General features: G+C 32.6%; 1 non-coding gene across 1 annotated transcript; it reads right to left on the reverse strand.

The window, feature by feature from the left end:
* Window positions 1-7,274: 7,274 nt before the first annotated feature.
* On the reverse strand, window positions 7,275-7,381 carry LOC133787297 (small nucleolar RNA R71). The gene has a single exon (XR_009872326.1). It is a non-coding gene; the product is annotated as a small nucleolar RNA R71 (small nucleolar RNA).
* Between the last annotated feature and the right edge of the window lie 8,093 nt (window positions 7,382-15,474).

Below are 15,474 nucleotides of genomic sequence, written 5' to 3' on the forward strand. Positions count from 1 at the left end.
TTAGCAGCAACCAAGGCAAGGTTCCCCATTAGCACGAATACAAAATCATGTTGGAGTCAAAAATTAAGAAGTGGTGACACGTCAACAACCGGTGGAATGTCGTCTTGTAGATGACAACATGTTTCTACTTGCCTTCAGCCAATATTACTACTGTAGGCGATATGTCGCCTAAAAATTGGCAATATATCACCACTACCCTGACTTGAAGGTAAAATTTGTTTAGATTTGTTAAATATAATAGTTAAGTAGTCTTACACAACGTGGTGTAAAATACTTAACAGTTTCAATTAAGTAGAAGTGAAAACGTGAGTTTTTATTGTGGGCATTTATAATTGATTATTTTTTGTCTAAAGTGTGATACAATGAGGTATCCAATCTTCCCCTAAGATTTTGGAGTCGCTTGGAGGTATTTAAGGGAGTTTTTGGACACCTTAAGCAGTGGTATGGCGACATGTTGCCTTTAGCTTTAAAAGGCGTCGTATCGTCTAGTTCTGAGAAATTAATGTGCATTTTGGCTCAAAAAAATGTGTGTTTAAAATGTGTTATCCTATTGGATAGTCATAATGACAATGCCTACACTATAAAATGGGTCATTTAGAGTTGTTAAGTCTTCATCACACTTTTCAACTCTCTCTCTCTCTCTCTCTAGTTCCCTAAGAACATTCATTTTCTCCAGGAATTGCTTGACTTGTGTGAGTTTCAAAGGCATGTGAAATCTCAATTCTCATTCCATCTTGGTGAAGCTTCAAGAAACTTTGGGAAAGGCTGGAATAGAGATTTTGGACAACGATACTCCTCATATATAAGCCTTTTGATGTTCCCCCAAGTTTGAAGACTCAGTTGTTTAATTCAAATATTGTATCTCTCTAAAACCTTAACTATCTGAGATACACTATTTTGATTTTTTTTTCTTCAATTTCCTATTATAGTTTGTGTTTTAACCTTTGATATATCTATTATATTTTATGTGAGGATTTCATTTATCTAGGAGTGTAATTGCACTCTCTATTTGACATCATTTTCTATATCTTATTTTAATCTTTAAATTTTCAAGATTTGCCTTCATACTATGCATGTGAATCATGATTATTGAGTTTATTTTCTATTATTCATTGTTGATTTTAAAGTGTGTAAGCCATAAATTCCCAACAAAAATAATGTCAAGATCACTCTAAAAACAACGCCAAATTACTTCTAACATTATTAGATGTGTATAAACACTCATTTGTACATCATTAAGTGTTAAAAAAAAATTCTCATATTTTACACCTATTTCTGTATTGTTTTATATTTAACCAACTATAAGATCATAAACTTTCAAGAAAGCTTTAAATTATGCCAAAATAAATGTCATGAGTATGAAACTTTAAAATCGTTAACTATCATGCCATCATATTCATGAAATTAAGGTAAATAAAAAAAGAAGAAATTACATTTTATATGGAATTTTTAATAGAGCTTGCAAAAATATGACTTTTTTCAATAAAAGATAATCTATGGCTATTTTTAAGAATTTTCAATTTTATGGGTTTAGTTTCACCTATTTTTGTATAAATGTTTGTTTATGCCATAGTTTTACTCTTAATCAAGTTTTATTAATTTTGAAGGGTATCTTTAAAATTTGATTATTTTTTTAGCTTATTTGAATTTTTTATATAACTATTTTTATATTAAATTTTTCTTTAGTTGTTTTGCAAATTTTTTATTTATTTATTTTTTTGTAAATGAATTGTGTATATTATTATTTTTATTTATTATAAACATTTTTTCCTTTTTTTAGATTGTACATTTTTTTTAAAGGATGGGTAAGGTAACTATTTACTTGATTGATTTTTCACAGTTATGTAAAAAAAATCCTAGAGCTAGATTAAATAACATGTATCAGGAGAGGTAACCAATTACCCTCAGAGGAGTAACATTCTTCCATAAGAGGAGTAACCAGTTAGCATAAGAGGGGTGATGGGTAACTAATATTAGAAATGAAAAGAAACATCAAATTTGAAGGAAAAAGAGGAAGATAACTTCATCGAAAAATGAATAAGTAGTAAGTACGATTTTAGTAACATATGTTACCAGTTACAATACGGAACCCAAAAATATACACACATATCAGAATGTGAAGGTAACCACTTACCCCCATAAATATACACACAAAGAACGTAAAGGTAACCCATTACCATAGACCTGAAGATAGAAAGAAAAAAAAAAGATCTAACCACGAACCACCCTCCTGCCTAGCCTCCGACCTCCACCAGAACCCCCCATCCCCTGCGCGCAGAACCTCATCGCAACCCCAGCCATCCCCGTCGTTTTGTACAACTCCGAGCACCACGAATCGCACTCAGCCCATGCACCACCCTTCTCCCTCGCCTCCAACCAACACTAGCACATCCCTCGCCTAAGCCTAGCCCTGTCCTTTTGGATTTGGGGGCTTGCGAATGGAACCGCGTAGAGATGAGTGGATTGGGGCTGGGTTTGTCGAGGGCACAGCTGGGTGTTTTGGGCTGGGTATCATGGAGGTGCACACCTAAGGTGAATCGCGGGTGGTGAGGGTGGGTAGACGAAGATGATGGTGGAGATGGTGAAGCACGCAAGTGGAAGACAATGAGGGTGGCGGGTGGAAAAAGGAAAGAGAAAAGGTTTGTGTGGCTGGGGTTTGAGAGAGATAATAGTGGAATGCTAATTTACAATAATACTCATGTTTGGCTGATGTGCTTTGGTTTTAAATTTAGCTTCCATATTTTAGTTAGTTTGTAATTATGTTTCTCATATTTTTTTTTCTTTAATTAATTTTCCGATACAAATTAGGAAAAGTATAATTCCCATATCTTTGCACAGTGATGGCATAAAACTCATATTTTTTAAAATTTCCCATAAAAAATATATTCAAACTTAAATGTAAGGTGTATTTTTATGTATTCATATGATAACAAATAATAGTAAGTTGTATTACAACTCTACCGCGCGACCTCACCATTCTTATACCAAATCCAAAGTAATGCGTACCATGAGATACTTTTGTGGGCTAAATCTTACAAAAGGTGGAATTTTCTATTAAAAGATGGAGTAAGGTTGTTACCAGATTCTTCCATTTTTTTCTAGGTTTCTCAAAAGTAACATTTTAGTTTCTTAAGATACAGATTGATTACCTTTTCTATAAATTACTTCATTTTTAGGTTATATTATGATATTTTATTATTTAAGATAAGTTTTGGTTACCTTAAGATACCAATTAGTTATATTTTAAAGCATGACTTCAATTTTTAGATTATATTGTAATGTATTATTATTTAAGATACATTTAGGTTGCCTTCAAGTGTATTTTAGAAACTAATAACTTACCACATAGTATAACAAGTTACCATATAGTTTATTAGTAAAAGTTACTTAGCATACTATGTAGAACTTTTACATGTAAAATTAAAATACATTTTTTTGGTAATTGATGGGATTTACATGTGAATTATCATTAACCAAACAAAAAAGTAACTTACAAGTCACTTTTGAATCATTAGTAAGAATACACATTTTGGTGACTCATTGAAGTTACTTTTTGACTAACGAAATTAAAAAGTAACTAAAGTGCTACTTTTATAACACAATACAAAACTGACCCATTCAAATCACTTTCTTCAATGACGACAAGAACCTATGCTTGCCATATACCAAAATGATCCTGTCAAAGAGTAGGTCATTGATAACTATACAAAATAGAGTTATTTTACCATATTTTATATGATAATTGTTGCTTAGTTCTTGAGTTTTTAATTAACTTATTAAGTTTTTATGTAATTTTTAATTTATTAGTCTTATTGTAGTTTTCTAGATTTTTATATGTTTTTATAGATATTTTATTATAATATGTTGTAATTTAATTTGTATTGTTAAGTTAGAAGTAAAAGTGTAATTCTTGTGAACTTAAATGCTATATTAAATTAAGTTATAATCAATATTTTTAAAATAATTAATATGATTTATTTATATTTGAAAATATTTGATTGTTATTTAATTTATTTTTATCTTGTAGGAATTATATTATAGTTTTGGGAAAAAGGAAGATAGAAGAGTGGCTTTTGTGAAAAGGAATTAGAAAAATTGGCACAAGGCCATTTGCTCCACTCAGCCCAGCCGTGGCCCAGGCCCAGCCCGCCTGTCCTCTGGCCCAGGCCCACACCACGGCCCAAACGCCCAGCCACGTCATTGTGCACTTCCACTCGGTTCAGCCTCAACATCAATGCTCCAGCTGCCTCAAGCTTCGCCAGCTGTCCCCAAGCCTCTCCTCCACGCCCAGCTGTGATCAGATGCCACTTCTCCTCAGCATTCAACTCCAACAAATGCCATCATCCCAGCCATCATCACACTCCCACAAACGCCAGCCCAAGCAGCCAGCGCCCAGGCCCAGTCCGCCTGCCCCAAGGCCCACTCCTGGCCCAGCCCGCCTGCTCCCTGCAGCCGAGACTCACTGCCCAGCCGCCACCTGTCCCATTTTCTCTCAACATTCAGCCTTCTCCTTCTCAGCTTTTGGCTTCTACATCAACCAGCAGCCACCATTTCCTCCTCCATGCCAGCCCAGATTTTGGGCCCAACTCCACCTGCGCCTGCCCAAGGCCCAATCCGAAAGACACTCTCCAACCGTGTGCCTGCCACCAGCCCCTTTATTTTCTTGAGCCCATAAATAACTCAAGTGTACCATTTGTCCCCTTGTCTAAAAATACCACCTTTTTACCCACTTTTCTACACATTTTTCACCCAAAATCATCATCACTCCTATAATTTACCCCTATTTACCATATTATTATTAATTTAATCAATTTACTTAATTTAAATTGATTATTTTAATAATCTCATTTTGGCTATAAATAAGGGTTTTGAAGACCATTTTGGGGTGCTTAATGTTTTGGTTACCATCTTTTTCTCTCATTTTCTATCTACCATTCTCTCTTCCATTTGGGGTTTTCAAGAGCATTTTGCAAGTATGTATGTCTTTTATTTTGTAATTTCTATTCTAGTTATGTGCTTCTAATCTTTTTCATAAGATTATTAAGATGATGATGAAGCAACTTGTAACTAAGTAATATTTATGTTGTATGTTGATTTCCCTTGTAATGCAACAAAGTCTATGGATTTTTCTTCTTCATATATTTCTTTCATCTTAAATATCTTGTATTTTAGATTGTTAGAACATATTTACACTTTGTACTTCATTAGTGCATAAACATAATATTCTTTGTGTAAGATGTGTCATTAAATTGTACACATCAATGCTTAGAACAAAAATATTATGTTTTGCCTTATAAATAATGTTCATTGATTTATTTGTTATTTCATTAGATTGATTTACACTAAATGCTTTGAAATTATAATTTTGAAAAGTGAAGAAAAATCCTATCTTTTTATAAGAAATTTGTGTTTAAAATTATAAATCTTTTTGAAAAAGGATAGTTTAAATTATTTTAACTATCACTAACACTTGGGAATCAATATACTAATAAATATTATTAAACTTACATTTTGTGGATTCTAGTATCTTAATAATCTTTTCTTTTAACACTTATTTTCAACTCATTATTGGTTTATTTTCATTATCTTAAATAGCTTTATTTTTCAATCTTTTATTTTATGTTCATAATATTAAAACTTATCAATCTTTGGAACTAGGTTAGAATTTATTACTTTTGATTTAAAATAGTTTCATTTTCGATTTTAGACAACTCCTTTGGGTTCGACATCCTTGCTTACGATCACTATTCTATATGGACGATTCGTGCGCTTGCGATATATAAATTTTTAAACATACCCGTTTTGGGTCCATCAAGTTTTTGGCGCCGTTGCCGGGGAGTTGCAAGAGAAAAGAAACGAATTTATCTCAAGGTTAGTGAATTCTTCTACTAGTTATTTTAATTTTTTTTACACTTAAAAAAAAAAAAACTAAAAAATATATATCTATAAAATCTAAAAAAAAAAAAGATAAAAAGAAATTTGGGACGGTTCAACCACCCATAAAAATATATATATATATACTTATATTTATATTTATTGTTTTTTTAGTTGACGGCACTTGTGCCTCCTATCTATCCTTTTCATTTTTATAGTCGATGGCACTTGTGCCTCCTAATTTTGTTATAATTTTGTTGTAATTTTATTTCTTTTATATCTTTGTTAATTGATGGCACTTGTGCCTCTTGACATTTGTTGTAATTTTCTTTATTTATATTGTTGTAATTTTTATTTTATTTAATTTCCGCAAATTACTAGTTGATGGCAATTTTGCCTCCTAGCTAGTTGATGGCAATTTTTGCCTCCTAGTCCTCTATCTTATGTTTAAGTTGATGGCACTTGTGCCTCCTATTTTTTACCTTAATTTTGTTATGGTTGATGGCATTCTATGCCTCCCTACTCTTGCCTAAATTTTAGTCTTTTTTAATTTTTGCCTTATTTTTCTTTGTCTTCTTTAATATTTTAGTGTAATATTGTGAAAAATACTTGAAAAAAAAAAAATGAGAAACCTAAATCTTGTCCTTTCACCATAAGCAATTCTTGCTTAAAGGAAATTTGACCAAAATTCCCATCCGCCTCTACTAATTAACCTCGGGGAGTTGTTAGTAGTGCGCGAGTAAGTGGAATCAAATAGGCCTGGGGACAAGTAAACCATAAGAATTATTGTTGTGAAATCTCTAAAAATTCTAAGTATGCTCTGTGGTTGCGGTTTTAACTGATCTTCCACATCAGAAAAATTGCTTGTTTGAGATTATCATTGTTGCCTTGTTTGTGAAAATTGTATGCATCATTGGGAACGTAACTCGAAAAAACGATTAGTAAAAAGACGTTTATCTCTATTCGAAATTGAAAGTGTTAGTAAAAATTTGAGCATCATGGAACCTATTGCTAATCCTGTTGATGAAAATGTTGTGCCTGAAAAAACTTTGCTTGAATATTTTGCACCTATTTCATCTAATGCTCCTTCATGCATTGTTTTACCTACTACTTCTGCTACTCATTTTGAGCTTAAACCCGCAATCATTCAATTATTGCCATCTTTTTATGGGTTATATAGAGAAGAGCCTTACATGCATGTCAAAGATTTCTTAGAAATTTGCTCAACATTTAAATTTCAAAAATTTTCTAATGAGTCGGTCAAACTAAGATTGTTCCCTTTTTCATTAAAAGACAAATCAAAAGCCTGGTTAAATTCCCTTCCCACGGGGTCTATAACTACATGGGATCAACTTTATAATAAATTCTTACTGAAATTTTTTCCTATGTCTAAAACTGATAGTCTAAGGAGAGAAATCTCCGAGTTTTTTCAAAAAGATAATGAAGAGTTTTATGAATGTTGGGAAAGATTTAAAGATTTATTATTAAAATGTCCTCATCATGGTTTTGAAAAATGGAGACTTGTAAAATATTTTTATGATGGTTTGACTCCCTCTAATCGTCAAATGATTCAATCTATGCATACTGGAAATTTTTTAAAATTTCAAGGACAAGAGGCGTGGGACGCCCTTGAAGATTTATCTGTCAATTCACAACAATGGAATTATTTTGATCCTAGGTCAAGGTCAACTAATTCACCAAAAAGAGGAGGAAGGTATGAAGTAAAAGAAGAATTAGACTTAAGAACATCCTTAGATAAATTAGCGAGAAAAGTAGAAGCTTTAGCCATAAGCCAAACTATAAACTCTCCAATTCAACCTAGAAAAGATGTTTGTTCTATATGTTCTAGTCCTTTCCATAATGCCCAATCATGCCCTTCCTACCAAGAAGCCTTTTCTGAGGAGGCCAATGCACTTCATACTTATGGGAAACCAAATGATAGCCCATTTTCATCCACCTACAATCCAAATTGGAGAAACCATCCGAACTTTTCATGGAGACAAAACCAACCCCAAATGAATCAAGGGCATCAATACAACACACAAAACCAAGCTCATGCCCCACAAAATCAACCATATCCGCAACAAAGAAAACCTTCCTTAGAAGATACTTTACAACAATTTATGCAATCCACCCAACAAATCCTACAAAATCAATCTCAATCTATTACCAAACTCGAGACACAAGTAGGACAACTCGCCACTGCTTTAGCTGATAGAGAAAAAGGAACATTCCCTAGTCAACCTATCCCTAATCCAAAAGGTCAATATGAGATAGGAAAGTCTAGTCATAATGGAGAAGTCAAATCAATTTCAACTCTTAGGTCTGGAAAGAAAATTGTCAAACCCGATTACATACCCGAGGTTGAAAACGAAAAAGAAAAAGAAAAGAGTCAGCCTTCTAGTTCTAATCTCAATGACTCATCAAACAAAGAAATTCCAATCCATCCTTTCATTCCAAAAGCCCCATTCCCACAAAGATTGCTCCCAATTAAAAAAGGCAGCCAATATAATGACATCTTAGAAGTTTTTAAGCAAGTTAGTATCAACATCCCTTTCTTAGATGCCATTAAACAAATTCCTGCCTACTCCAAATTTTTAAAGGATCTTTGTACTGTTAAGAGAAACACTAATGTTCCTAAAAAGGTGTTTTTAACTGAACAAGCTAGTTCCATTATTCAATATAAGAGTCTTGTTAAATATAAAGATCCTGGGTGTCCCACAATTTCATGCATTATTGGTGATCATTTTATTAACAAAGCTTTACTTGATTTGGGTGCTAGTGTGAATTTATTGCCTTATTCTGTTTATAAGCAACTTGGTCTTGGTGAGCTAAAACCTACCTCTATAACCCTTCAATTAGCCGATCGTTCTGTGAAAATTCCTAGAGGCATTATAGAGGATGTTTTGATAAAAGTTGATAAATTTTATTTTCCTGTTGACTTCATTGTTCTTGATACTCAACCTGTGGAAAATATGCATGCTCAAATTCCTATCATTTTAGGTAGACCATTCTTAGCTACATCTAATGCAATCATAAATTGTCATAGTGGTGTTTTGAAATTATCTTTTGGAAATATGACTGTTGAATTGAATGTTTTTAATGTGGTTAAATCTGTTGAGTGTGAAGAAGTGCATGAAGTTAACATGATAGATAATATTTGTGAAAATGATGGAAATGACTTATTTGATTTTTGTGAAAAATACTTTGGTATGAACTTGCATGTTGATGACTCTAATGATGATGTGAATTCTTTGGTAGAGCCTATACCCTTAAATGAAACCAAAGTTGAACCTTTTTCACCCTTAGGTCATGTTCAATCAATTTCTAAGTCTCCAAAGTTAGACCTTAAACCTTTGCCAAAAAATTTAAAATATGCTTTTCTAGGAGAGTCTGAAACCTTACCTGTTATCATAGCATCCGCTTTAGATAAAGAACAAGAAGGTAAATTGTTAGATGTCCTTAGAAAACATAAAGAAGCCATAGGTTGGACCATTGGAGACATTAAAGGAATTAGCCCATCCATATGTATGCATAGAATCCATCTAGAAGAGAATGCTAAAACCTCTCGGGAATGTCAAAGAAGATTAAATCCAAATATGAAAGAAGTAGTTAGAGAAGAGGTCATAAAATTGTTAGACGTAGGTATCATTTACCCTATTTCTGATAGTCAATGGGTTAGTCCAGTTCAAGTTGTGCCTAAGAAGTCTGGGATCACAGTTGTTGAAAATGAGAAAAATGAATTAATCCCTACTAGAGTACAAACGGGGTGGAGAGTGTGCATAGATTATAGAAAGTTGAATAATGTTACTAGAAAAGACCATTTTCCATTACCTTTTATTGATCAAATGCTTGAACGATTAGCTGGCCATGCATATTATTGTTTTCTTGATGGGTATTCGGGATATAACCAAATCCCCATCGCCCCAGAAGATCAAGAAAAGACTACTTTTACATGCCCTTTTGGAACTTTTGCATATCGTCGCATGCCCTTTGGATTATGCAATGCACCTGCGACTTTTCAAAGGTGTATGATTTCGATTTTTTCTGACATGGTTGAAAGATTTCTTGAAGTATTTATGGATGATTTTTCTGTGTTTGGTTCTTCCTTTGATGAATGTCTGCATCATCTTTCACTTGTTTTAATTCGTTGCAAAGAGAAAAACCTTGTGCTTAACTGGGAAAAATGTCATTTTATGGTTAAAAAAGGAATTGTTTTAGGTCATGTAATCTCATCTGATGGAATAGAAGTTGATAAAGCTAAAGTTGACCTTATTTCAAAACTTCCCCCACCTAAAACTGTGAAAGAAATTAGATCATTCTTAGGCCATGCCGGTTTGTATAGAAGATTTATAAAAGACTTTAGCAAAATTTCTCGGCCTTTATGCCATTTACTTGGAAAAGAAAATGCTTTTGTCTTTGATAATAATTGCCATGTTGCCTTTGAAAAATTAAAAAATTTGTTGACTACTGCACCCATTATTCGACCTCCTGATTGGAAAATACCTTTTGAAATAATGTGTGATGCTTCTGATTATGCTATAGGTGCTGTCTTAGGACAAAGACTTGAAAAAATACCTCATGTAATTTACTATGCTAGCAAAACTTTAAATGATGCTCAATTAAATTACTCCACAACCGAAAAATAATTGCTTGCTGTTGTTTTTGCATTGGAGAAATTTAGATCTTATCTGTTAGGGTCTAAAATTATTGTCTATTCTGATCATGCTGCATTAAAATATCTCTTGTCAAAAAAAGATGCTAAGTCTCGTTTGATCCGTTGGATCCTGCTTTTACAAGAATTTGACTTAGAAATACGTGATAAAAAAGGATCTGAAAATGTTGTTGCTGATCATTTATCTAGACTAGTTGTTGAAACTATACATGATTCCACCCCTATCACTGAAACTTTTCCTGATGAACAATTGATGTACATTTCTTCATTGCCTTGGTATGCTGATATTGTTAATTATTTGGTCACTAATGAAATACCATCTCATTGGTCTAAGCATGATAAATCTAAATTTTATTCTGAGGTGAAAAACTTTATTTGGGATGATCCTTACTTGTTTAAATACTGCCCTGATCAAATAATTAGAAGATGCATTCCAAACTGTGATCAATCTAAAATCATATCTTTTTGTCATGATCATGCATGTGGAGGACATTTTAGTGGTAAGAAAACAGCTGCTAAAGTTTTACAATGTGGTTTTTATTGGCCTACTATCTTTCATGATACATATGTTTATTGTAAAGCTTGTGAACGTTGCCAAAAGTTAGGAAGTTTAACTAAAAGAAACATGATGCCTTTAAATCCTATTCTTATTATTGACATATTTGATGTTTGGGGCATTGATTTTATGGGACCATTTCCTAACTCTTTTGGTAATCTTTATATTCTTGTTGGAGTTGATTATGTGTCTAAATGGGTTGAAGCTATTGCATGCCACACTAATGACCACAAAGTTGTGCTTCGGTTTTTAAAAGAAAATATATTTTCCCGTTTTGGTTCACCACGTGCTATAATTAGTGATAACGGTACTCACTTTTGTAATAAGCCATTTGAACATTTGATGAAACAATATGGCATTACACATAAATTCTCAACACCATATCACCCACAAACTAGTGGTCAAGTTGAAGTGTCTAATAGGGAAGTTAAGCACATTTTAGAAAAAACTGTGAATCCAACTAGGAAAGATTGGTCCTTAAGACTCACTGATGCATTATGGGCGTATCGTACCGCGTACAAAACGCCCATTGGCATGTCACCCTACAGACTTGTGTATGGGAAGGCGTGTCATTTACCTGTTGAGTTAGAACATAGAGCCTTTTGGGCAATTAAGCAGTTAAACTTTTCTTTAGACAAGGCAGGTGAAAAACGAAAACTTCAACTAAATGAACTAGACGAAATTAGGAATGATGCATATGACTATTCAAAAAAGTATAAGGATCGCATGAAATTTTACCATGATAAAAATATTTTGAGAAAAGATTTTCATCCAGGTCAGAAAGTCCTTTTATACAACTCTCGTTTGCATTTATTCCCGGGGAAGTTACGCTCTAAGTGGTCCGGTCCTTACATTGTTCGTATTGTTTTTCCACATGGAGCTATTGAAATTGAAAATCCTAAAAATGGTGATATATTTAAAGTTAATGGACAAAAATTAAAACCATTTTTAGAATTAAAATCTGATGAAGTGGATGAGATACTCCTTGAGGACCCTGTTTACCATGCTCTTTAATTCCTATGTGATCTTGATAACTTGTGTTTTATTTGTATTGTTGTTTTATGTGTGATTTAATTTTTGTTAGTTGTATCTTGTTCTCTCTTCGCATTGCACAATATCGAGGTACGACCATTCTAAACCTTACACTCTTGTCAATTTTAAATTTATATTTATATTTTGACACATTGAGGACAATGCTTAAATTAAGTTTGGGGGTATCGAGTTTTATTGTGTATGTTTGTGTTTTATTTATGTTATTTATGTTTTATTGTGTATGTTTTGTGTTTTATTTATGTTATTTATGTTTGTTTGGAAAAAAAAAATTTATTTATTTATATGTTGTTGATTTGTTAATTTTTTTTTTTTTATTTGTTCATTTTCATAAAAATTCAAAAAAAAAAATAATAATAATAATTTTGGTGATATTTTTAATTTTCAATGATAAAAATCCTGATTGAGTTTGAATTTAATTCTCTTAAAAATATGAATAATTTTTAAGCTTTGTTTTTAATTATAGGGTCAATTTTGCTTGTAACAAAAATTACATTTTTCATAACAAAAACATTCTTATTTCCTATAAGTTTAAGTGAAAAATAATTTTAATGAAAACCTATTTTCTAAAAGCAAAATTGACAATTTAATTAATTACATAAGCTTAAATTTTATTCATAATAATTTCTGAGATTTATTTTCATTGTGCAATTTTTGAGAACATAATTTTTATATCACCAATAAAATATATATATATAGATATGTGTATTTTAATTTTTCTTTTGCTTGAGGACTAGCAAAACTTTAAGTTTGGGGGTGTGATAACTCTACAAAATAGAGTTATTTTACCATATTTTATATGATAATTGTTGCTTAGTTCTTGAGTTTTTAATTAACTTATTAAGTTTTTATGTAATTTTTAATTTATTAGTCTTATTGTAGTTTTCTAGATTTTTATATGTTTTTATAGATATTTTATTATAATATGTTGTAATTTAATTTGTATTGTTAAGTTAGAAGTAAAAGTGTAATTCTTGTGAACTTAAATGCTATATTAAATTAAGTTATAATCAATATTTTTAAAATAATTAATATGATTTATTTATATTTGAAAATATTTGATTGTTATTTAATTTATTTTTATCTTGTAGGAATTATATTATAGTTTTGGGAAAAAGGAAGATAGAAGAGTGGCTTTTGTGAAAAGGAATTAGAAAAATTGGCACAAGGCCATTTGCTCCACTCAGCCCAGCCGTGGCCCAGGCCCAGCCCGCCTGTCCTCTGGCCCAGGCCCACACCACGGCCCAAACGCCCAGCCACGTCATTGTGCACTTCCACTCGGTTCAGCCTCAACATCAATGCTCCAGCTGCCTCAAGCTTCGCCAGCTGTCCCCAAGCCTCTCCTCCACGCCCAGCTGTGATCAGATGCCACTTCTCCTCAGCATTCAACTCCAACAAATGCCATCATCCCAGCCATCATCACACTCCCACAAACGCCAGCCCAAGCAGCCAGCGCCCAGGCCCAGTCCGCCTGCCCCAAGGCCCACTCCTGGCCCAGCCCGCCTGCTCCCTGCAGCCGAGACTCACTGCCCAGCCGCCACCTGTCCCATTTTCTCTCAACATTCAGCCTTCAACTTCTCAGCTTTTGGCTTCTACATCAACCAGCAGCCACCATTTCCTCCTCCACGCCAGCCCAGATTTTGGGCCCAACTCCACCTGCGCCTGCCCAAGGCCCAATCCGAAAGACACTCTCCAACCGTGTGCCTGCCACCAGCCCCTTTATTTTCTTGAGCCCATAAATAACTCAAGTGTACCATTTGTCCCCTTGTCTAAAAATACCACCTTTTTACCCACTTTTCTACACATTTTTCACCCAAAATCATCATCACTCCTATAATTTACCCCTATTTACCATATTATTATTAATTTAATCAATTTACTTAATTTAAATTGATTATTTTAATAATCTCATTTTGGCTATAAATAAGGGTTTTGAAGACCATTTTGGGGTGCTTAATGTTTTGGTTACCATCTTTTTCTCTCATTTTCTATCTACCATTCTCTCTTCCATTTGGGTTTTTCAAGAGCATTTTGCAAGTATGTATGTCTTTTATTTTGTAATTTCTATTCTAGTTATGTGCTTCTAATCTTTTTCATAAGATTATTAAGATGATGATGAAGCAACTTGTAACTAAGTAATATTTATGTTGTATGTTGATTTCCCTTGTAATGCAACAAAGTCTATGGATTTTTCTTCTTCATATATTTCTTTCATCTTAAATATCTTGTATTTTAGATTGTTAGAACATATTTACACTTTGTACTTCATTAGTGCATAAACATAATATTCTTTGTGTAAGATGTGTCATTAAATTGTACACATCAATGCTTAGAACAAAAATATTATGTTTTGCCTTATAAATAATGTTCATTGATTTATTTGTTATTTCATTAGATTGATTTACACTAAATGCTTTGAAATTATAATTTTGAAAAGTGAAGAAAAATCCTATCTTTTTATAAGAAATTTGTGTTTAAAATTATAAATCTTTTTGAAAAAGGATAGTTTAAATTATTTTAACTATCACTAACACTTGGGAATCAATATACTAATAAATATTATTAAACTTACATTTTGTGGATTCTAGTATCTTAATAATCTTTTCTTTTAACACTTATTTTCAACTCATTATTGGTTTATTTTCATTATCTTAAATAGCTTTATTTTTCAATCTTTTATTTTATGTTCATAATATTAAAACTTATCAATCTTTGGAACTAGGTTAGAATTTATTACTTTTGATTTAAAATAGTTTCATTTTCGATTTTAGACAACTCCTTTGGGTTCGACATCCTTGCTTACGATCACTATTCTATATGGACGATTCGTGCGCTTGCGATATATAAATTTTTAAACATACCCGTTTTGGGTCCATCTGTCATGATGGTACCACCCTTGAACCCAAATAGTTGGTGTTGTCACCAGAATAAGCTTCTAATGTTGCAGATATATCCACAAACTCACCAGAAAACACTAACGATATAAGGACAATGGATGGCACATTATAGACCTCTTGAAGAGCTCATTCTAATGGTATCACCCCCGCCTCAAAGTGGCTAGATCTAGCCTAAATACTCAACCAAAATATCGTTGATGTCACCTTTGACCAGTGTGTGCGATATCGTCTAGCAACATTTAGCAGTGACATTTTGGTTGTGATGTCGTTGACAAGTCCTCTTTCTTTCGATACAACACGTATAGCAAATGGAGCACTGGTGGTCGACACAGCTAGCTTGATAGTTCAATGTGAAAAGAAACTATTGTGATTCGTAATTTTTTTCAAAATTAAATATGTGTAATTTTGTAGTTTCGTAAATA

The sequence above is a fragment of the Humulus lupulus genome, chromosome 6, assembly GCF_963169125.1.
Source record: "Humulus lupulus chromosome 6, drHumLupu1.1, whole genome shotgun sequence".
NCBI lineage: Eukaryota > Viridiplantae > Streptophyta > Magnoliopsida > Rosales > Cannabaceae > Humulus > Humulus lupulus.